This window comes from Halichoerus grypus, chromosome 2 (assembly GCF_964656455.1).
Source record: "Halichoerus grypus chromosome 2, mHalGry1.hap1.1, whole genome shotgun sequence".
In the NCBI taxonomy this organism is placed as follows: Eukaryota; Metazoa; Chordata; class Mammalia; order Carnivora; family Phocidae; genus Halichoerus; species Halichoerus grypus.
In genome coordinates, this window is record NC_135713.1 from 101422125 (window position 1) to 101446343 (window position 24219).

Below are 24219 nucleotides of genomic sequence, written 5' to 3' on the forward strand. Positions count from 1 at the left end.
AGTGTTAAATGTTACAAGAATCTAAATTCTCCATTTCCATAATCATTTGTTTCCTTATAGTTTCTTGATGTGCTCTTAATTTTTTGTGTCCCCCCTAGGAAAAAAGAAACCATGGCCACTATGAGCTAGCCCCAGTCTTTAGTGGTTTATAACATGCGCAAGGGATACTGAGAGCATCTTAATAGACTCACACTGAAATAAATGTGCACAGAGTGGGGAGAATGGAAAGGGAAAGCAAAAGGGAAGGAAAAAGAAGGCTTCAATCTTTATAGAAACTTTATGTTATCTTTGGCAAATACAACTGGAACTTCTGCCTGGAGAACAACTGGAGGAATGTCCACTTACCCAAAAAAACCTCTAGCCCTCCCTGGTAGCCTTTACCCTCACAGGCTGTAGATAGTTTACTTAATGTTTCAAAAACATACTTCCTTTTTCAAAAGTCCGGGTTAATTCTTAGATAAACCAGAAGAAATCTGATCTATCTCTGAGCAAAGATTTTGCTTATATTGTCCCAGCAGGATATTTTCCTGTTCCATTAAATTTCAGGTTCTTTATCTTTGGCTGATTTTTTTCAATAGATTTGCCAGTTTCAAAATTCAACAGAGGACTAAAATGGCTGTAGCATTCATTGGGATCTTTATACTTGGATCACGAGATGATGGATACTGGCATACACCACTCAGATGCCCCTTTCAGGACCAAGGTACTCATTTCCTCAGCTGTCATGATTGTTGACTGCTAATGGTTCACAGCTGGGTCTCAGGTCAGTATTTGTGGACAAAGGAAGCTGACATCCAGTGACTGGTTCCGGTGGCCTCCTCACCTCAATCTGGGAAATCTCTGAAGCACCATTACAGTACCAAAGATGCCAGTGAGACCAGCTAAGACCTCTGTTGCAACCACATGGTGGTTCATTTCTCCTTTGCACAGCCCTGCTTCTCTCATTTCCTCTGCAAACTTCCTGCATACAAATCTCTACCTCAGAGGCTATTTTCTGGGGAATTGATAAAAAAAATATATAAAAGAGAGTTGATGCCAACAGTGGTTCTAGGAAGCAGACTCTAAATTGGAATTTTTGAACTAGATTATCTGCCAGCAAGCTAGGCATGGAGAACCCCATCACTAGTGGTAGGCAGAGTACTAATAGCCCCTGGTGTGTTGTACCATTACACCAGTAGAGAGATGGAATGGGACACGAGCTAAAAAGAATGCACTTGTTGGTGGAATACCTGAGGATAGTCTGAGAAGTATGGGAAAAGAAGTAACCAGGAAGAATATGAAACTCGATGGCTGTTCTGGTCTTATTGGTATATTGGATAGAGACAGCAAAATCCTGAGGAGATTAATCTCCAACATAAGACCAAATATAAATGTTAGAAGGTCTTATTGGCAGCATAGAAAGACACTCAACTCTAGCAGCTGAAGGGCAGAACAATCTGAGAACCAGGCCCAGTACTCAGTTATAAGAGCAAGAGAGCTCAAGAGAAGGTTGAATTCTCAACCCCCATCAGTCCGCTTCATAAAGATCAATTTCTAAACTTGAGCCTGTAACTTAGATTCAAACTCAGTGACAGGAAGAGAAGCCATGTTCTAATAAGAAAGGACCTGACACACCATAGCAAGAATGTACAGGAATGAGTCTCCCAATCAGGAGGGAACACTATCCTCTTCTTGGGTAACCATATACTGGGGAAGGGGCATGATCAAATGTTTTGAGGACACTTTGACAAAGGTTCTATGTAAACTCTGATAGCCAAGGACTAAAAGCATCATCATAGCCCTTGTTAGAGTTGTGATGTCTCAGTGCCAGGTAATAAATGGTGTCATGTCCCATATCTGGTTCACAAAGGGTCCAGTTAGTGGCCATGTCTCCATTCAGTAAATGTATATTCTGGAGGATCATGTTTAGCAGTTAGCAGAAACCCTACATTGGTTCCTTGGCTTATGGTGAAATAGCTATTATAATGGGGAAGGCAAAGTAGAAACTGATGAATGCCCCTTACTCTATTCAAGAGAGTAAATAAAAAAGACTTTTGCATCATTGAGTAGAATGCCAGCAATTAGTGTTACCCTTAAATACTTAGTGTGGAGGTCACCTTCTTATCCCTGTTTAATTCACCAGTCTGGCCACTAGAAAAAGCAGGTGGATCCTAGCAGATGAGAATGGACTTCCCCTAACTCAACCAAGCATTAGCCCCAATTGTACAGGCTACCCTAGATTTGGTATTTCTGCTCAAATAGATCAACATGGCCTCAGGAACATAATCGGGCAGATGCATTCTTTCTCATCCCTATCAAGAAGGAGGATCAGAAGCAATTCCCTTTCAAGCAGGAAGGACAATATTTAAGGTCTTGCCTCAGGGTTCTGTCAATTCTGCAACCCTCTGTCATAATATGGTGTGAAGGTACATTCCACAGAATATCACGATGGCACTGGATTTGAGGGCCATTGTAAAACATTTGCTCCTGAGTGTGGGAGATAAACTCTCTGAAGATTTGCATTTCCTCCACATCAGAGAAGTTTTTAAGAGTCCAGAGGTCCAGGGCATGCTTAGACATTCCTCTGAAGTAAAGGACAGATTGTTGCATCTTACCCCTCCTGCCACTAAGAAGGAAGCACAGGTTCTAGAGGCAGCGTATCTCACACCTGAGAACACTGCTCTAATCCATTTACTGAGCAACACAAGGCTGAGAGCCTCAGGTGGAAGCCAAAGCAGCAAGTACAAGCCATGGTAGAATCAGCCCTGTAAAATAAAATCCACAGACATGATGGTACTAGAGGCATCTGTGGCAAAAGGATACATTCTGTGGCAGTTACAGTCATCCCCCACAGGAAAATCACAATGTAGACTGCTACGAGTCTGGAGTACGGTCATGCCATCTGAAGTGTGGAACTGTACACACCATTCAAAATACAGCTCTTACTATGCTACGAGACCCTGGAAGAGACTGAGCTTCAGACCTGGGCCATGAGCGACCATGAAGCCACAGCCGTCCATTCTAGTTGGGTTCTGTCTACCGAGCCATGGGTCATAAAGTCACAATAGTGCCCATCTTAAGTTGCAAATGGCGCATCCACAATCAGAAATGAGCAAGGCCAGAGACCCAAGTAAGCTGCACAATCAAGTAGCCCAGATTACCATGTCATCAAACACTATTTCACTAGCTTCTCTCCTTTAGCTCACATCTATGCTGTATGGGAGACCTTCAGACCATATGAAGCAGGGAAAGACAGGTTATTCATAGATGAGTCAGTTTGGGATGCTGGTACCCACTGAAAATGGACTCTTACTGTACCACAGTCTTACTCAAGAATGGACCAGAGAAAGGGCAGTGAAGAAAAATCCTGCTAATGGGTGGAGTTTGGGGCAATGCATCTAGCCATCAACTCTGCGTAGAAAGAGAAATAGTTGAGGAAAAAATAGAGGTGGATTAGTGGGCAGTGGTGAGTGGTTTCGCTGGTTGTTCAGGAGTCTGGAAGGAATAATACTGAAAGATCAAGAAGAAGCTGTGGGAAAACAGCATGGGGGTGGGCCTATGGGAACAGGCACAAAGGGTGGAGATCTTTATCTTGCCTGCTAACACTTTCCCGGGAGCACCCACCCAGAAGAGTGCCTGTCACAGTTCTAGGCAGAGAATACGTGCCCAGCGAAGATATATTAATTGGGAAATAACAGATAATGGTCCTTGTCCCCAGCAGACTACAAAGAATAAAAATAACTGTGTGAGCCATAGAGATATAAAACCACTCCAAAATTCTCATTTGAGGTATTTTTTTTTAAATATGCACAACCAGAAAAAAGAAAAATACACAACCAGAGGCAAAAATGAGATAGGAAAGCCATATCATATGACAGCCCAATCTTATATTGTTCTGTACCATGTAACTATCATTAGGGCATGATGAGGAGAATATCTTGACCTGAGGTCAGTAAATGAGCCTCAGCACTGCAAGAAAAATTTTGTGACACTGTGTGGATTCCTTTCTTTCCAGATATTTTCTGGCTTTTTCTTCCAAAATTTTTTTAAAGACAACTGATACATTTTACCTTCTGTAAGATTTAAACTTATTCTCATGTAAGAAACATGCAGCTGAAAAAAAATAAAATAACCCCAATATCTTAATGATTTTTATCTTTTTTAGCTTGGGATGAATTTTTAGAATCCAACAGCTCGAGGTTTGCTCTATCTAGTTTTAAAGAATTTTGGCTAAAGTTTAATAGTTTTATAAATTTCAACTCTGTTTCTTCCCACTCTATGTAATTCAAATATAACTGTCAGATTATTCCTATTTAAAAAGTTAAAATACTTTCTTCTAGTTTATGTAATTCATAATAATTACACTTTTCTTTACATTTTACCATATTTTTAAGTCATTCTGACATGACCATACGATACTGTTAAAATAAGAAAAGTGCTATTTAAAAATATAATCTCCTCAAAACTAATAGACTTAATAAATTGGTTGATGAGTATCATCAGTTCATAATATTTAGGATTTGTTACAGCATAAGAAAACTTGAAATGTAATAAAATCTTATAGTAACATAGTAACTTAATAGATGGGTTCTAAAATTTGACTATAATCCTAAAAATTTATGTAGCATTATCATAATGCTCTGTGAATTAAAAAAAATTTTGTGTGTGATCAACCATGCCACAATTATCTTTTTTTCTATCTAGGATAGCATTAAAAATTTACTGTCAAGTGAAGAGACAGCTCAAAAGTATGGAGCCAAGAAACAAAGGAATAAAAAGTATTACAGAACTATGTAAGGGAAATAAGTAATAAAATATGTAATGTTCTAGAAAAAAATATCTTTGAAAATATTAACATGTAATGTTAGGTTATTCCATAAAGAGTACCAGGTTGACTGGCTAATCAAAAAATAATCATTTTTCTCTCCATCATACTGTACCTCAAAATATATTTAACATAGATTAAGAGTGTTGTAAAAAAAAAAATAACACCCAAGAATATAGCATATACTTGTTTTGTTATATATTAGTAAATACTGAATGATGAAAGTTTTAAAAGCTTCAAATCAAAGGCAGAGTCATAAAAGGAAAAATAATAGATTGGTCAACATAAAATTATATTTTTATACATGAAATAACAATGTTACCATCAATGACACACAAAAAGAAAACAAAAAGGATATACTCATAACATGTAACATACAATACAGTCATTTAACTTAAAAAGAGAGATGCCTAGGGGCACCTGGCTGACTCATTTGGAGGAGCATGTGACTCTTGATTTTGGGCTCCTAAATTTGAATCCCACTTTGGGTATAGAGATTCCTTAAATAAATAAAGCAAAAAGAGAAAGAAAGAGAGAGAGAGAGATGCCTATATACATAAAAAAGCAGAAACCATAAATAAGAAATTCACAAAAGAAGAATTACAAAGGGACAATAAAATTTTCACTCTCACTAGTAATCAAAAAACGCAATTAAAACACAAATGAGATACTGCATTTCCTTAGCAAAGGAATGAAGATATGACATTAGAAGTTTTACATAAATAATGTAAGAACACATTATATAATATAAACTTTTGTATATTGGCAGACTATGAATTTGCTGAAAGAATATTTCATATTTGCATATGAAAATAAAGAATGGAAAATAATTTTGGAGAGTTCTCATCTTCTTTTCTAAATTAAAAGTTCTTTTCAGATTAAGTTCTGGGGAACTAATGTACAGCGTGAAGATTACAGTTAATAAGACTATATTATACACTTTAAAGTTGCTAAGACAGTAGATATATGTTCTCACCTCAAAAAAGAAATGGTAATTATGTGACATGATGGGGGTGTTAGCTAACACTATTTTGGTAAACATTTTCCAATATGTAAGTGTATAACATTAACAAGCTGTACACCTTAACTTACACAGTATTATATGTCAATTATTATGTCAAAAGAATTGGAAAATAAATAAATAGACCTTTTTTTTAGTTAGGGACTTCCTCTCATGCATTGTTGAAAAGCTATTCATCACTCACTGCCCATCATTGAACTTAAAATCTATCACAGTGGCCAGCAACCAAATATCTAATATTTATCTGAATGAATTCATCATGATATATCAGTTTCATGAAACACGAGTTTTCAGTCCCCAGACTTCTATTTTCTGATTGTCCAGGTCTTCACCCACAGAGCCTCTCACCTCTCAGGCCACGCAGAAGGCTATAGATGTTGCTGAAGAAGAGGTAGGTGGGACTCTCTTGTCAGCCTACAGGGCCCCAAGGAAATAAGGCCCTATTGTGTCCAGCCCAGGAAGGAGCAGCAACTCTCAAGCAGGCAGGTCTCAGCAAGCCCAACCATACTAGGACCTTTCAGGTCAGCTATCCAGAGACTGCTCCCGACACATAAGTCACCCATGAATTATTCAATACTTAATGCTAAAAGATTTTCCATTTTTACATGCTGCCAAAAATAATGTTGGAAGCTAAATTTAAGATCCTATATTATAATCAACTTGTGTCAACCAGCTTTTATTTAAGGCCTACAGGTACCCACTCATTTAGGAAATGAGGTTGTATTAATTTGGGGGAACTGGTCCCTAAACAGGATTATACTAGAAACTGCTACCAAAACATCAAAGGAATTAATATTTAATAAGAGCTAACATTTATTAAGTACATACCAAATTCCAGATATTGTTCTAAGTACTTTGCCTGTATTAATTAATTTATCCAATGAGAAAATTTTATAATTGAGGAAAATAAGGCTCACCCAAAAGATAAGTGACTTACCCAAGGTCACACTGCTAAAAATGGCAAGGCCAGAATTTGAACCCAGCTGATAAGGTTCTGAGCTTATGTTCTTAACTACCAAGCTATTTGATAAAGATAAAAGGAAAAAAAAAAACTAAAATGGAAGAATTGGTGGCAATTTTTCTGATTAAAAATTGGTCTAGCAAATATAGAGTTGGAAATTTATGATGCATTTAAATAAATAAAATCACAATGTCAGTACTTAAAGGAGAACAAAAAGGTTTCTAAGTCAGGTGGGCTCTGCCTAGGATGGTGGGTTAGACACCAACTGGCTGAATTATGGTTGCCAGCGATTTGTATCTTCCAACGTGTACCAAGCCAACACATTAAGCCTCATTACCTCAGTTATATTGAATTACGTTTTGTAATTTAATGAAATGTGAAGTTAGACCATGAAGTGCAGTCATCAGCTCAAAGCACTGATGTGTTCTCTGGCAACAGGTCAACTGAAAAGATTCTATTCCCAACCATCCCTACTCATGGAGGTGATCCCATTGGTCACCATTTTGGTCCAAGTGCCAAATGCTTCTTTCTTTGTATCTTTTCTCAAAGTGGTTATGTTACAAGTCAAATAGACAAGTTATATTTTTATTGTTATCTTTTATCATTACTTCTCTTTTCCTTTTGATAAGAAGCCTGTAAGTTGAGAGATTGTTGGAAAAATGTAACCCAAGATATTGAATACTAATACAAGGCAGAGTCCTGCTTAGAAGGATGACCTTAGTGTCAACATGGTAGGGAAAGTTAAGTGTCCTTGTGTGTTTTTTGGGAAGATCCTGGTACTTTGGTAAGTAGATCCCATTAGATGAGCTGCAAGAACTTATTTTAGGCCTGTTCAGGTTTGATTGTTTTATTTCTTATTCTATTTTATTTTTTTTACAGATTTATTTATTTGGTGGGAGTGGGTAAGAAAAGCAGAGGGGATGGGAGAGAGAGAATCTCAAGCAGACTCCCCACTGAGTGCGGAGCCAACATGGGGCTCCATCTCATCACCCTGAGATCATGACCTGAGCCGAAATCAAGAATCAGAAGCATAGGGCACCTGGGTGGCTCAGATGGTTAAGCGTCTGCCTTCGGCTCAGGTCATGATCCCAGGGTCCTGGGATCGAGTCCCACATCTGGCTCCTTGCTCAGCAGGAAGCCTGCTTCTCCCTCTCCCACTCCCCTTGCTTGTGTTCCCTCTCTCGCTGTCTCTCTCTCTGTCAAATAAATAAATAAAATCTTAAAAAAAAAAAAAAAGAATCAGAAGCATAACCGACTGAGCCACCCAGGGGCCCCTACTCTTCTTTGCTTTTACTATAGCAAGAGGAGGTTATTTTAGTGAGGTTTCAGAGCACAAAAGCTGAATGGATGCTCTAATGTCCCTCTGAAAGTAAAATAAAGGCAGGATGTCAGAGGACAGGAGGAAATAGAAATGGCTTTTGTCCTAGAGTCTTCTTCTATTTTCTCTCTGGTCAATTACTCTGCAAATAAAGAGAAAGAATCAAGAGGCTTCCCTGACAGCAGTAGTTCACAAAATGTGGTCCTTCGGCTATCAACATCAGTGACACCTGGGAATTTGTCAGAAAAGTAAATTCGTGGGTCTACTAAATCTGAAACTTTGGTCAGGGGGCTGTCTCAGCAATCCGTGGTTTGACAAGACCTCCAAGTGATTCTGATGTACACTCAAGTTTGAGGACCACTGGCTCAGGCTACTCCTAAGATCCTCCCATCTGTTGATGGTTAATAGTCAATAATTAATATTTTGGGAGTAAACAACTGATACTAACCCAAACATACAGAAATAGGTGATACAGTCATTATGAGTTGTCTTCTGATCCATGGAGCTGTGTCAGGTCCTCACCTTACGTCCAATTTGGTATCCCAAGTTGAAAGTGACAGGAAATAAGAGCCAGCATCCCCTTGGTGGGTCAATGCCATTTAAGCAAGAAATATCCTTGTAGAGGATATTTGTACTCTTGCCCAATTATTTACTTAAAACATACTCTTGGGAGTGGATTTTCAGAGACTAAAAACCATGTATTTAAAAATGTAATCTATTTTTTTTTTAAGATTTTATTTATTTGACAGAGAGAGAGAGAGAGCAAGAGAGGGCACACAAGCAGGGGGAGTGGGAAAGGGAGAAGCAGGCTTCCCGCTGAGCAGGGAGCCTGATGCGGGGCTCGATCCCAGGACCCTGGGATCATGACCTGAGCCGAAGGCAGATGCTTAATGACTGAGCCACCCAGCCTCCCCACAATGTAATCTATTTTAAAGAGATCCCCCAGAATACTGTAACAATCTGCATTCTTAACCCATGCAGGCAACATCAACAAATAACAGTCTTTCCCATTTCTCCCAACTGGCTAAAAAATGCGACATTTTAAATGTGTTTTCCTCTGGTTAAATACGATGAAATAATCTGTCAGATGGATTTACTTGTATTTCTTCTTTGAAGAGCTTTTCTTCATTCTTTTTTATTTTCTCATTAGCCTCTTAGAAAATGCTAAATGGTACTGATAGATTCCCTGTTGCATGCCAGGGATAAATTCCAGGTTGGCATGATCCATGTGCAAGTAAACACACACAGTAGCACACTCACAGGCACACACTGCCTTCCATTAACCAAAGTTTCTAGTATTTTTTACCTACCTTCATAAAAGCAATGGGGCTAGATATTTTTTCTTAAACTTTTCTCATCTGATTTGGGTATCAAGGTTATACTCCCCTGACAAAATGAGTTAGATATTCTTTCCTCTATTTTTTAATTGTCTTAACAATTTTTTTTTATAATATATGGATTATCTGTTTCTTATAGTTTTGGTAAAATTTCCCTAAAAACCTGTTTGGGCAGGTGGGGTTTTTTTTTTTTTTTTTTTGGTGGGAAAATTATTTTTGGTGTAATTTCACACTCTTTGATAGTTATCAAGCTACTAAGCTATTTATTATTGAGTCAGTTGATAATTCATATTTTCTAGAAGAATATTTTACAAGCAGTGACTCAAAAATATGGAAGAAACCTGATTAGTCAATTATAATAGAGAAATTCAAAAGCTATTGAGGTCTCTACAACTTAATCAAGTCTGACTTTTAAAAAAAAATCTTTTTGAGATAATTTTAGACTTACACAATAGTTATAGAAATACTACAGAGTACCCATAGACCCTTTATTCATCTCCTCCTAACGTTGACATTTTATATAACGATAGAAACATTATAAAAACAAAAAAATAATATTGTTGCAATGCTATTAACTAAACTATAGATTTCATCAGTTTTTTCACTAAACCTGCTCTAGGATCCAGTTCATGTCTGGATGAACGTGACAACCTAGTTGTCATGTTTCTTCCAATTTGTGACAATTCCTTGACCTCTCCTTATCTTTTATGAACTTCATACTTTTGCAGAGTACTGATCAGGTGCCTAGTAGAATGTCCCTCCATTTGGGTTTGTCTGGTATTTTCTCAGGATCGGATTAAGTTTATGCTTCTTGGGAAGAACACCAGAGAGATTTGCCCTTCACAGTGTATCCTATCAGGGTTTACAGGATATTGATATGTCTTACCATTGATGATGTTAACTAGAATCATTTGATTAAGGTATTATCTGCCAGGTTTCTTCACTGTATTTTGGGAACGGATGATACTTTGAAGTTATACAACATCCTGTTTCTCTTAAACTTTTACCCACTAATTTTAGCAATTATTTGTGGATCTTGCCTGAAGCAATTATTATGGTGTTCTATAGTATTTTCTATCTTCCTCATTCCTTCTACATTTATTAATCGGAATTCTTCTGTAAGGAAGACTAATCCTTCCTTCATCCTTATTTATTCATTCAGTTATTTATTTATATCATCATGAACTCATAGGTATTTATTTACCTTCCCCTAACTCGGAAATCAAGCATGGCTCCAAGTAGCCAAGGTTACTTTTATTAGAGAATGGTATTTTGGAACCAAGATCTGGACTGCGGATGTTTTAATCTTATTTTATAATCTGTGTATTTTAAAAAGTGAATTTAATCCATTCATATTTTATTGTGGAGAATGATACATCTGGGGTAATTTCTATCACCTTTTTATGTTTCTGTTTACTATGCATTTTATTTCATTCTTCACATCCTTCCTACCTTCTATTAACTTGAGGAAATTTTCTTTATTGTTTTTTTTTTCTTCTGCTGACTTTGAAGCTGTGGAGTGTTTTACATATTTAGTTATTACTATTAAATTTTTAATATAAACACTTACCTAAAATATTTTCTAGCAAAGTCCAGCATTAGTATTTCTAGCCCCTTCTTTTTTTTTTTTTAAAGATTTTGTTTATTTATTTATTTGACAGAGAGAGAGAAACAGCATGAGAGGGGATAGGGTCAGAGGGAGAAGCAGGCTCCCTGCTGAGCCGGGAGCCCGATGTGGGACTCGATCCCAGGACCCCAGGATCATGACCTGAGCCGAAGGCAGTCGCCTAGCCAACTGAGCCACCCAGGCGCCCTCTAGCCCCTTCTAAACAAGGCATCCCTTCTGCAGCATCTACACATTGAATCACCTGCATGACTGCTACCCTTAATTTTACTTCAGCCTTTAAAAAACTATTTGAGTGTGTGTATCGTAAGGGTACAGTTTGGCGGGCGCCTGGGTGGCTCAGTTGGTTAAGCAACTGCCTTCAGCTCAGGTCATGATCCTGGAGTCCGGGGATTGAGTCCCGCATCGGGCTCCCTGCTCAGCAGGGAGTCTGCTTCTCCCTCTCCCGCTCCCCCCTCTTGTGCTCTCTCTCTCAAATAAATAAATAAAATCTTTAAAAAAAAAAAAAGGGTACAGTTTGGCTGATTTTCATAAAATGAAAAATTAAGCACACCTTATGACACCATGCAGGTCAAGAAACGAAATATTACCCACCCCCACAGAAGTTCCCACTAACTCTCCCACCCGGGAATCACCTCCCTCCCCTGAGCCCCACCGTGGCTTAACCATTACTTAACTTCTGACGGCACAGACTGGCTATGACTTCATTCAGACTTTTATGTCAACAGAATCATACAGCTTTTACTTTTCTTTTCAGCTTCCTTCACTTAATATTTTTGTGAGAGGAATCTCTATTTTTGCACCGTCAACAGTTCGGTCTCCTCGCTATATACTGTTGAGTTGTGAGCATAGTACTTATTTATACATGCTGCCAGGAAGTGGCACTGGAGACCCGGCACCCATTGCTTTTTAGAAGGATGAGCACTGTTTCAGGGTTTGTCTGAAGCGGAACGATGCCATCACCTGGGCTGAGGGACAGCAACCGGATGTTTAAATCAGTGTTGTGATAAATGAGCACTGATGTGGAGAAGAATGAAGACATGTCTGCATTTTACTAAGATTTCTGGTGCTTTTCAGCCTTCCTGGCCCACCTGCAGGAAGGATGGGACTTTAGGAATTGCGTTTGTTTCCATTAAGCAACGGTTGTAACTCCTCAGCTTAGGAGCGTTTGGGAAATTCTCCTTCCCTTTGGAATGTTGGCCAGGCCTGCATTTTTCCCCTGCACTCAGGAAGAAATGCGAACTGCCCACTAACTCATGTTTTTATAATCCGTGCGTTTTCTGGGGAGGGGCAATGTACTCCCTACCTGCCGGGGATCAGAAACCATGCGACTGGTATTCAAAGAGAACCCGCAGGAGATTCCCCTTTTTTAGGAAAACTAATCTCTGAAGAAGCAGAGTGAGCAAACTTCCTCGGTGGAGAGGAAGAGCACATACCCAGGACAGACGTCCAACGTGAACGGGTGGAAGACTCCAGCAAGACGCTCCTTCTCCTCTTACTAAAAGCCCAGTGACAAGCAAGATGAGAGGACAGCTGTGGCAATGTTTCCACAAAAGCATGTGAAGCGCTGACACACCAGACCCAAGCAGAACTGCCAAACCCTTGAGAAAACCACAACCACAGGGCCTCCTAAAGCTTTCAGCAGGGCCAAAAAAGGGGGTGTGGGGGGGAACTATTAAATCCACCCACCTGGTTACATGAACTCTTCATCTTACGACCTTGTGGTCCATAACTGTCATCTTACTACTTGAGCATCAAAGATGGATCCAGGTAGGGACCCAGTTAAAACCGAAGAGAAGAGAAATTCAATTGTATCCGGTTTCTCCTTTTTGAGTAAAAGCAGTGAAACAACTGCAAGGCATGGACCACATGCTTCACATCTTGGATCAACAAGGGAGCCAGGCCAAGTGTCAGATCAAATAGTCCACAGCTGAGGTGTTTGCATAATTTTTCAGCGTCTACCATTTAAAGAAAGAAAAACAGTGATGAGCCTTTAAAAAAAAAACAAAACAAGATTCCCTTAACTTGACATGCTCACGGTGTCCTGCCTGCTATGGCTCTCAGCTTGGAAGGCAGGGCCGTGCATATCTCGTCCCCAGAGTGTCGGCACCAGGCTGGCAAGCGCGGCCCTGGATCTCCATTTGCCCCAGAGCGTGAAGACCCACTGTGCGCCCTGAAGACCACAGCTGCACTGCTGTGTCGTCTAACCCTGTCTGCTGTGGCTAAGAAGCAAATCATTCTAGAAAGGAATTTCCTGATTCTTGAAGTGTCTGTTGTGTTTCAGTCATGGGTTCGTAAGCACTGAGTGTGTTTTCAGTTTGGGTTGGCTCTCTGGGTCTGCTGACGAAATGAAACAGGAGACAGGTCTCTTATTGAAACAAGATAACAAGTCTGAATAAATCGACCTTATTGTCATTGGCTCTGGCATGGTTTGGATTAATTTTAGCTTTATATTTCTAAAGGATTGCTCAAGAGGTGACGCTCTGCAATCAGGTTATGTGAGGGAAGGGAAAGAACAGGCAGGACATATCCTAAGCACCTACGAAGTGTCAGGTGCTTTCATCTAGTATCCCAGTGACTTTTCCTAACAATCCAAGGAAGTGGTTCCTCCTCCATTCACTTTACTGAGGAGGAAATGGAGCTGCTGAGAGGGTCATTCCCTTGCCTGAGGTCATGTAGTCAAGAGCATGAACTGTGAAGTCCAACTGCTTGGTCTCATCCCAGATCTGCCATTTACTTTCAAGACATAACGCAAGTCCCTTTACCTTTCTGCTCTAACTTCCCCATCTGGAATACAGGAATAATCATCAGAATACTCCATCAAGGATTAAATAATGTGTCAAAGTGATCAGTACGGTAAGTGGTCGGTAAATTCAGCCATTGTTATGTGATAGTGCAGATATTTCAACCTAGTACAGCTCCTTTCCAGGCTGGTGTTAAAGCCACTCACCACCCTGCCAGTCAGTGTCTCTTTCCTCCATGGGGAAGGCTGAAATCAACACTGATATTTAAGAGACTCAAAGTAGAAGGAGATTTAATGTCCTGATTCTAAAATTATTTTCCCTATTGAGGCAAACTAGGCCTGTAGCTCTGGCTCAGACTTCTACAAAAGCAGCTTTTTCTGGTAAGAGACCAGAAAGAGAGGAGACTGGATGGGAGATATAGAGGTTGGAGGGCTCTTTCATCTCATTGTCCAGGCCAGTGGCTTGGATTCAGAATTTTATTTTATTTTTTTAATTTTATTTATTTATTTGTGAGAGAGAGAGAGAGCACAAGCAGGGGGAGCGGCAGAGGGAGAGGGAGAAGCAGGCTCCCCGCTGAGCAGGGAGCCCGATGCGGGGCTCGATCCCAGGACCCTGGGATCATGACCTGAGCCGAAGATGCTTAACTGACGGAGCCACCTAGGTGTCCCTCGGATTCAGAATTTTAAAACGAAAAACTAACATGTGACATGTTTTCTCAAGACAGCTGATGTCTGCTCCATTCACACAGCAAAAACGGAGTTTAATTCATGATTCCAGGATCAATCATAGTGCCTGTCAGCCTGATGCTCCGTCCGACCCCACCTCTGAGTGCTTCATGTGCACCAGGCTCTGTACTGGCACCTGGGGTGCAAAGAGGAGTAAGATATGGTCACTGTCTCCGCAGAGCTCCAGACAGGTGATCAAATGAGCCCACTCAACACACAGACCTTCCTTTCCATTGAGGCTGTTAACTTCCAGCTCCTCTGGAATTCATTCTAAAGGAAGCCTTGCGTACTTCGAGGTTGTCACATACCCAGGAATTATGGATGCTTTGCGAAGAAGCTTAGGTAACTTTCTTTAATAATCCTCAAAATCAACAATTAGGAGGGAGGCCCATCGTGCAACCAGCTTGGTTAATCATGTGGAATTTACCCCAGTCTTGCAAGGATTTCTTGGGCACCAGGAACCACCCCCCTAGGGACGTGGAATCAGAAGACCTGAACATGAGCTCTGCCCTTGTCACTTAACAAGCTGTACAGTTTTAGCCAAAATCACTCAAACTATCCGAGTCATGTTTTTGTGCCTGTAAAATGGGGAGATGAACAATGATGAGGCTACAGGTTCATTACCAATGAGTAAACAGATTAATGTCTTTGAAAGCATTTTTATGCAGTAATGACTTGTAAATATTTATTCTTGTTACTTCCCCTCATACTTTCACTTCCATTTATTTTGGATAAATTTTGCATAGTGTAACTTTTAGGCTGTGTTTCTTGCTTTATATTCTGATGTTTGTGAATGTTTTAATAAAGAGAGGGCAGAAACGAATAGCATCAGTGAGCAATCTTTCAAAACCATATCCATGAGGGACAATGGGTAGAGAGGACACCTCTACTGTTTTCTTTTTTATTCTTGTTTATTCTTATTTTATAATTTTTTTAGAGAGAAAGAGAGAGTGACAGTGAGTGGTGGGGAAGGGCAGAGGGAGATGGAGAGAGAAAATTGTAAGCTGACTCTCCACTGAGCATGGAGCCCGACGCGGGGCTGGATCTCACGACCCTGAGATCATGACCTGAGCTAAAACCAAGAGTTGGACGCTTAACTGACTGAGCCACGCAGGTGCCCCTATTTCTTTTTTAAATGATTATTGTGATTATTTACTTTATGTCGGGTATTGTCCTAAATACTGTATGTATGTTTGTAAAATCTCAGAACATTCTCATTCTCATGACTAACTTATTAGATATGATTGCTTCCATTTTACAAATAGAGAAACTAGGGTTCTGAAAGCCTAGGCAATATTCTCAAGGTCAGAAATCTAGTAAGCAGTTTAACTGGGATGTGAACTTCTGTCTGTCTGACTCCAAAGTACAGGTTTTTAACTACAATTGATTCTGTGTCTGAGGATGATAATAATTATAATAATCTGAAATGGGAAAGGGAAGACTAATAACAATGTCCATTTATTATGTTTATAGGAGCGTGAAATGAGATACAGCTTTGAGGGTTGGATAATTGCTATAAATATGTACCTATGGATAGGAAGTTATGAGATACGATCTAAATAAGCAACAAATAGAATAAAATACAGTTGACCCTTGAACAACACAGGGATTAGGGATGGCAACACCCTGTGCAGTTGAAAATCTGTGTAAAATTTCTGACTCTCCCAGAACGTGACAACTAACAGCGTCAGTTAGATTTGCTGCCTCAAAACTAGAATGGCACTTGGCACACAGTAGATGCTTAATACATCGCTAACAATGAATAAATGAAGAATGAACAAATACGGCTCTTTTTCTTTTTTCTTTTCTTTTTTTAAGATCTATTTATTTATTTGAGAGATAAAAAGTGTGCGCATGAGCAGGGGGAGGGGCGGAGGGAGAGGCAGTCTCCCCACTGAGCGTGGAGCCCGACATGGGGCTCGACCCCAGGACCCTGAGATCATGACCTGAGCTGAACCCAGGAGTCAGCCGCCTAACCGACTGAGCCACCCAGGTGCCCCTGGCCCTTTTTCTTTTATATCATATATATGGCAGTCTTACCTCACCTAGGAAACTGTGACCTTGTGAGGACAAGATCTATGCCTAGGTTCACCTTTACATCTCTCTAGTTCTTAACATAATACTTGCAATTTGCTTATTGATTGAAATTTTACAGAGATTTTATATACAATGTCTCATTTGTGACCTAACAACTCTTTAAAATAGGTTGGTATTCTTATTCCCAGCTGTCTCAGTCAACTTGGGCTGCTATAACAAAATACCACAGATTAGGTACCTTAAACAAGAGACATTTATTTCTCATGGTCCTGGGGGCTGGCAAATCCAAGAGCAAGGTGCCAGCCAGTTTGGTCCATGGTGAGAGCTTTCTCTCCTGACTTGAAGACAGCCATCTTTTCATTGGGCCTCACATGGTAGAGAGAGGGAGAGAACTCTGGTCCCTTTCTCTTCCTACAAGGATATTAACCTCATCCATGAGGGCTCCACCCTCATGACCTCATCTCACTTAATTACCACGCAAAGGCCCCCATTCCCAATACCATTACATTAGGGTTGGGACTTCGACATGTGAATTTAGGCAGGGGAGACATCAACATTTGGTCCATAACACAATTCACACAAAAGAAATCATAATGCAAGGAAATGTAATGATTTTGCCAAGGTGGGAAAGAATGGATAAATCAGATTTGAAGCCCAATTCTTTGTCCGTAAGTCCAGGACTCTCTTTGAAGGACAACTCTCTCTCCCAGTATAACTACTGAATCAGGAATGAGTAAATAGAATACTGAAGCAGGCCTCCCTCCTCTGTGAGTCCAGAGTAGGCAGGACTCTTCAGGAACATAAAAAGCCAGCTCACATGAAGGTATATTTCTACTTTGGGGTTTTGGGTTTTTTTTTTTAATTTTTATTTTTTAAATTAAATACAGTTTCTTAAGTTTGTTTTGTGATAGCCAATCTGTCCTCACACTGCTATCTCCGCGCCACCCCCCCTTTCAGTGGAAGGAATGCAGACTCTGTGAGGTAGAATAATTCCAATAGGCCACATAACATTAAGATGGGGAGACAGGATTTGAACCCAGGACAGGTCGCCTCCCTGTTTTACCTGCAGGGTTGAGAAAGCACAGTGTGCTCTTCTGTGTGGTCTGCTTGCTCCAACGAGCAGGGTAAGTATAGCGTTCTCTTCTCCCATAGAAGTGAACAAGATACAAGTCTGAAAATTTAAATCCTTGGTCATTCATTGTTCTTAAGTATGTATGCATATAGATATCTCTATATATAGTCTATATACATATATACACGTGTGTGTGCGCTTGCATGTGTGCATGTGTTTGAAAAGTCCTTAAAGCCCATGTATTTTTTTCTGGTTTTGATGAGTTCTTTAACCTCCAAATAGTTCTGCAATCTGTCATTAAGCCTCAGAACTCCTGGAACCCTCATATGAAGTTAACCCATATTCCAAACTTAATTAGATTTATCCACCACTAATCTCTGTATCTATTTTTTTTAAAGATTTTATTTATTTATTTGAAAGAAAGAGACACAGTGAGAGAGGGAACACAAGCAGGGGGAGTGGGAGAAGGAGAAGCAGGCCTCCCGCTGAGCAGGGAGCCCGATGCAGGGCTCGATCCCAGGACCCTGGGATCATGACCTGAGCCGAAGGCAGACGCTTAACGACTGAGCCACCCAGGCGCCCTCTCTGTATCTATTTTTAACAGAAATATCTTATTTGTTATTTTCCCCAGACAGAACATGTCTCTATAACAAGCCACTGCAGCAAATTCTTCATCCTTGTAGATCAGAGTATAAGACCTAGATCTCAACCCAGAGACTGTTTTATCTTTCATTTTTTAGGGTGGACTATAGAAGGAAGGACTGTGTGACTTAGGCATTACAAAGACTAATTCACATTCAAGGCTACATTTAAATTTGTATGTCCGTCAGTGCATGATTATGCCACTTAATTGGTAATTCCATTCCAGTTCTACCCCACCCTGGGCCAAAGCAAAGTGAATCACAACAAACAAAAAATCAAAAACTTGCTTTATTTGATGACAGTCCTAAATGTGTAGCATTCTTACAATTCACATGATGAGCTGCTTTTCCCTGGTATCCACTAGACATGAAAAACTTGTGTGTCCCTAGGGTGACCTAAGTTAAGAAACTTCAGAGGGGCCACCTCAAAAGGCTTGTACTAATGATGCAAAGAATGCCAGAACCCTTTGGAACTCTTCACTGGAATTGGGCCCGTCTTTTAATGCTGACTTGAGAACAGAGAAGAAATGCAAGGCAAACAAAACTAAGATGCCCACCACACTTTCTGCATCTACAGTATGAAGGATTTTGGGCTGATGAAGAGAATGATATGGACCATTTAAGTTGCAACATTCTCTGATGATCCGATTTTCCCCTACATAATATGCTTCTCTGCCAGACCCAATGGTATTTTCACAGAAACTCCAACTACTTTACATGGAGTAGGCTGCTTAATATGATTTCCCTGTGAGCAAAATAAAATAGCTTTTTCGAGGCCTGAAAGGGATTCATAGCATATCAGTACTAGAGCAGTTACTTTTTTCCCTTGGGTTTCTTATTCTGGACTCATGAGCCACAGAGTACAAGACACAGACAGCTGTTTACGCTACTTCCAACTAGCTTCAGAAATTGTCAAGGTCTGTGTGAGAACAATGAAGAGACTAGAGGTATACCACATTTCCAGAAAACCCAGAGTTCCTGAGAAATAATTTTTTCAAACTTTAAGATGTTCTAAAGTAGCTTGTTATTTTAAGCACTGACATGGCAAAGAATCCCTTCCTTTAGCAGATAGCCTTCCGACAGCTTTTCTATTTGGCAAGTTGAAATTTTCCTAAGTTGTATTTATTTAAAGTGAGTACACCTGTGAATAAATAGAGAGCATTAAACTCGGGAGAGGGACAAAAATCTCTGGTGAACCGGCGGTGGCTTGCATTTGCTGCCCCACATCAATGCCATGGGGCTTCCTCATTATCAGTGCATTTAGAAGCTAAGAATCTTTGACATGACATTTCTTAAAAACACGTATTTATTGTACCCATTTGTCTATGACTACTTACGGAGTGCTATCATCATAACACCTAAGCAAGTTTAATAAAAAACATTTTAAAAATGAAGAGTCTTCACAAGATTCTTGAATATAAGTAAAAACATAGTGTGGAAAATATCAGCTAAAAAAAAGGATGGCTACAAAAAATTGAGGTGTAGGCCTGTACTCAGAATACAGCTGACTCTTGAACAACATGGGGGTTGGGCGCCAATCCTCAGCACAGCTAAAAATCTGCATATAACTTTTGACTGTCCAAAAGCTTAAGGACTACCAGTAGCCTTACTGAGAACGTAAATAGTCGATTAGCAGGTAATCGAAGGGTCTGGTCGAAACAAGCTGCTTTAAGAAAATAATTTGGGGGGCGCCTGGGTGGCTCAGTCATTAAGCGTCTGCCTTCGGCTCAGGTCATGATCCCAGGGTCCTGGGATCGAGTCCCACATCGGGCTCCCTGTTTGGCGGGAAGCCTGCTTCTCCCTCTCCCATTCCCCCTGCTTGTGTTCCTGCTCTCGCTATCTCTCTGTCAAATAAATAAATAAAATCTTTAAAAAAAAAAAAGAAAATAATTTGGGGATGCCACAAAAGAGTCATTTTAGAATGCCAATGAACCTGATAAAATTTTAACCTCCAGCTTTTCCCGAGGGACACTGTGCAAAAGATTCGTATCCAAGTCCCCAGTTTCCACAGCTGCAAGAGGATCTGCCGGCAGCGTAGGGCTATATCATCAGCATGGCCTTTCACATGTCACTTGATCTGATGTGGCCACTATTTTCTGAGCCAGGGCAGAACCACGCTGTTACAGACTGCGTGTGTCCCCTCCAAATTCATGGGTAGAAACCTACTCCCCGGTGTGCTGGTAGTAGGAGGTGGGGTCTATGAGAGGTGAGCTGGTCACGAGGGTGGAGCCCTCATGAGTGGGATTAGTGCTTTCATAAAAGAGACCCTGGCCCCTTCCTCCACGTGAGGACGGAATGAGGGGACAGCCATCTGTGACCCAGGAAGCAGATGACATCAGACACCGAATCTGCTGGAGCCTTGATGTTCGACCTCCAGCCTCCAGAAGAGTGAGAAACAAATGTTTCTCGAAGCCAGAGTCTATTGTAATTTGTGACAGCAGGCTGAACAGATGATGTCCCACAGTAGGCCCTGATCCTGCCTAACTGTGCTGATAAGAAGCAATCGGATAAACTTCCCTTACCTTTTAAGGAATGCTAGCTTTTCCCCCTCAGCACCTTGTAAGCTCATGGAAATGCCTCTGTCATCTGCTGCTTGGTTTCTCTGAAGCTATTTATAGCTCAGGTTAGGTCCTCCTCCAGGCTACTTTTTTTTTCTAATTTCATAAACTGAATATCAAGTCTCAACCTGTTTGAATTGCTCCCTCCACCATTCCCCACGTGACGGATACTTTAAAGTGGTTAAAGAAAACATTTTACGCACCTGCCTAACATTCAATGAACATGTATATGCAGAACATCTATATGCAAAAAACTTTGGACGTGGAGCATCCAAAAGTTGAATCAGACTCAGACCCAGCTCTCATGTGGTTTCAGCTTACAGGAAAGATGTTTTCAAAAAAGGAAAAAAAAAAAAAGGACAGAAGAAAGTGTTCAATGTCACTAGCATAGCAAGTTCAAGGGAAAATGACATTTGGTCTTTCCAGGGAGATCAGGAAGAGTCTCCTGAAAGTTATTTTTTGATTGAGACTTAAAGTATTCTTTTTAAAACAGTCTTATAAGAAACAATATATTTCCTTTTTCTGATGTCACAGCCCCAGCAAGTGGTTTTATACCAAATTTAATGGCAGTTACACACAATGTTTTGTGTGTGGGAGGAGGAAGAAAGAGAAGTAACCACACAATTCAAAAATACAAAAACAAAAACAAAATCTTGGATAACTTTTAGCATCTGTTCCACTCCTACATTAATAAAATTCACCTGGGAATTCTGAGGAAAAGGAGAACAGAGAACAAGGGTGGGGGGTAAAGAAGGGCATACTGGTGAATAAAAAGCCACAGGGGGAGAAAAAAGCCACAGAGAGCCCCCCCAGGACAGACCTCACTCCCCCTCCCCAAACCAGGAGGACACTGCGCTGGGAAGCTGAAGCTCTTCTGCTGGATTATGTCCCCAAAAGAAGGCTGCCTGCTGCAGCACCCAGTGGAAGAGGGGGGGGAAGGCAGCAGGGAGGGAGCGGCCGGGTGGGGGGCGGGCATAAGGGAAGGAAACACTTAGCTGAGCAGATGGCGAAGGGTGAAGGAGGTGTATTTGTATATTTAGAGAGATGGACAGGACTGAGGAGCTTGTAAACTGAAAAGCAAATGTCCTAAACTTCATTATTTTTAAAAAAGAAAGATGTCCTTGCTATCCCTACCCTACACCCAACTTGTTAATAACTTAGTTCTTTTTCTTTTCTTCTTCTTCTTCTTCTTCTTCTTCTTCCTTTTTTTGGGGGGTGCGTTTTATTAATACTTTGCTCTTGCTTGAGAGAGGTCAGTGATCTCACCGGGCTGAGGCGTGGCATGGACGCACCTGTACCCAGAAGGATGGCCAGAACTTCTGCTGGCCCCAGAGCCACCCTGCCAGGTAATGCTAGTGCCATTCTGAAGTCTGGCTTGCCATTGTCCCCTGTGCAATAACCCAGGTCGAGGATCCCAGTGCTGTGTATAGCCTGGGACTTCACTTCTAACTCTATGACCTAGAGATCAGGGTCCATAGACATAGAAGGCATGCCATTCCTCAGCGTAATGAAGGAGTCAGGACCCCTAGGGCCTCCAGGCTTGCAAGGTGCTGCATCTGCTGAATTTTGAGGTAGGTTATTGGGATGGCCAAGTGTGCCTTCTTCTGCGACACCAACATCTTTTGGGAAGTTCCTCTGCCTCCACTGGGGCCATGGTAAGGAAATGGCACCTACTCCCATGACCCACTGTAGGTTTGTGTGACATCAAATCAGGCCCCACTGAAAGACATGCTGGTTCCCATGGTATTCAGGTCATATGGCTGGAGTGAGAAGTGGCTGGGTCATTCCCACTGGGCTGAGGGTTGGCATTAGAACATGAAATTTGAGGATTTCGTGTATTAATGCCCATTCCTGGCATGCTATTCACAGATGGCAAGTTGGGTGTAAGAGTTAGGGGGGAGCTGTCATGTGAATCAACAGCAGTCTTGACGGTATGATGGTCCAAGCAGGCATTGCCAACTTGGATATTCAACACATCATAATGGAGGGCAGGTTTGGGAAAGGACAGGCTCTGGAGGCAAGCTGTACCAGGGAAGACATCTGCATACTCACAGAAGCAGAACAAGCAGAGCAGCAGCAGACCCTAAGATGGGGCTATTTAATCAAAGTACCAATGTCTGAGCCCAGCATCAGGCCCACCACATACGGTGGAATCTGGAGAAGCCTGAGGTTCCCCAATGGCAAGTTCGGCACTGACGACTGGACTGCACATGGTGGGAGGTTTCAGAGAAGTATACAAGCAGAATGCACATGGTGGCTTGCCAGAGATTTATTTATGGGCTTCTTCCTTGGTTGTGTCAAACTGGGGGAGCTGTGTGTAGAAGCTAATGGGGTTTCTAGAAGAACTGACAAGTAGCAATGACTATGACAAAGCTGGCCATTAGCCCTTTGGTGGGTCTGACTGGCTCTCTGAGATTTTGCAAAACAATTATTGCCTCCTGGACCTTGAGACACAGGAGGGAATGGCCCGAGGCCCATGCCTTCCTCCTGCAGGGTACTCACCATATGGCAGGGAAACCATCCTCTGCTAAGCAGGCAGCATCTTGGAGCCACCTGAGTGTAATTCATCATCTCTCCAGGGCACACCAAGCCTCTCATCTTTTAAGGTATCACATCTGTTGGATCCTGTGTTGACATTTAAATTCACATCTCTCTTCATGGCATTAAGGACCATCCCAAACTCAAAGCCCAACCAGTGCCCATCTGTGGGGCATTGCTTTTAGAAAGTCATCGCTGGTGAAACTTAGAAATGGAAAATGGAAATGTTCACTGAGAGCCTGGGATCATCCTGGTTATCTCCATGCTGGGCCTGATGCCTGCCATGCTTATCCCAGGGAGAAGGCCTGGGCATTCTTTTGCCAAATGCTGTTGAAACCTCTCCACAGACAACTCTGGGGATTTTGGAAGTGCTCCCCTCAGTCTAGACCACCAAAGACGGCTTGGCCAGGAGAGAAGTTTCAGTCATCTAGGATTTTTGACCTATTGTCTGGCCCAATGACTCCAGAAAGACCAGGTCTAGGTGCACAACTGGGGATATCTGTCCCTTCCATTGTTGAGCTTATCATTCCTGCAAATCGAAGGAGGCCTATCTGCCCCCTGGCATGTTGGGGTTGAGGGTAATGGCCCTAGGGACAGAGAATGTGGCATACTGATACTATCAGGAGATGGCTCTTCTTGCCCAGGTACCTAGCTTTCATCAGGAGTCATCTGCTATCAGAGGAGAGCCCCCTAGATCAATTTGCAAGTCCATGTTAATAAACAGGCATACCTGGGGAGAGTACTGTGGTACTGATTCCTCTACTACTCTTTATAAAAATGCCTCCTGTCATTTCAGCCAAAACTCTTTGCTCAGGAACTATATGATCTGGGTGGTTGGA

General features: G+C 41.2%; 2 pseudogenes; both read right to left on the bottom strand.

The window, feature by feature from the left end:
- Positions 1-22300: 22300 nt before the first annotated feature.
- LOC144380911 (B-cell CLL/lymphoma 9 protein pseudogene) lies at positions 22301-23054 on the bottom strand (annotated as a pseudogene).
- Positions 23055-23065: 11 nt separating this feature from the next.
- On the bottom strand, positions 23066-24171 carry LOC144378808 (B-cell CLL/lymphoma 9 protein-like; annotated as a pseudogene).
- Between the last annotated feature and the right edge of the window lie 48 nt (positions 24172-24219).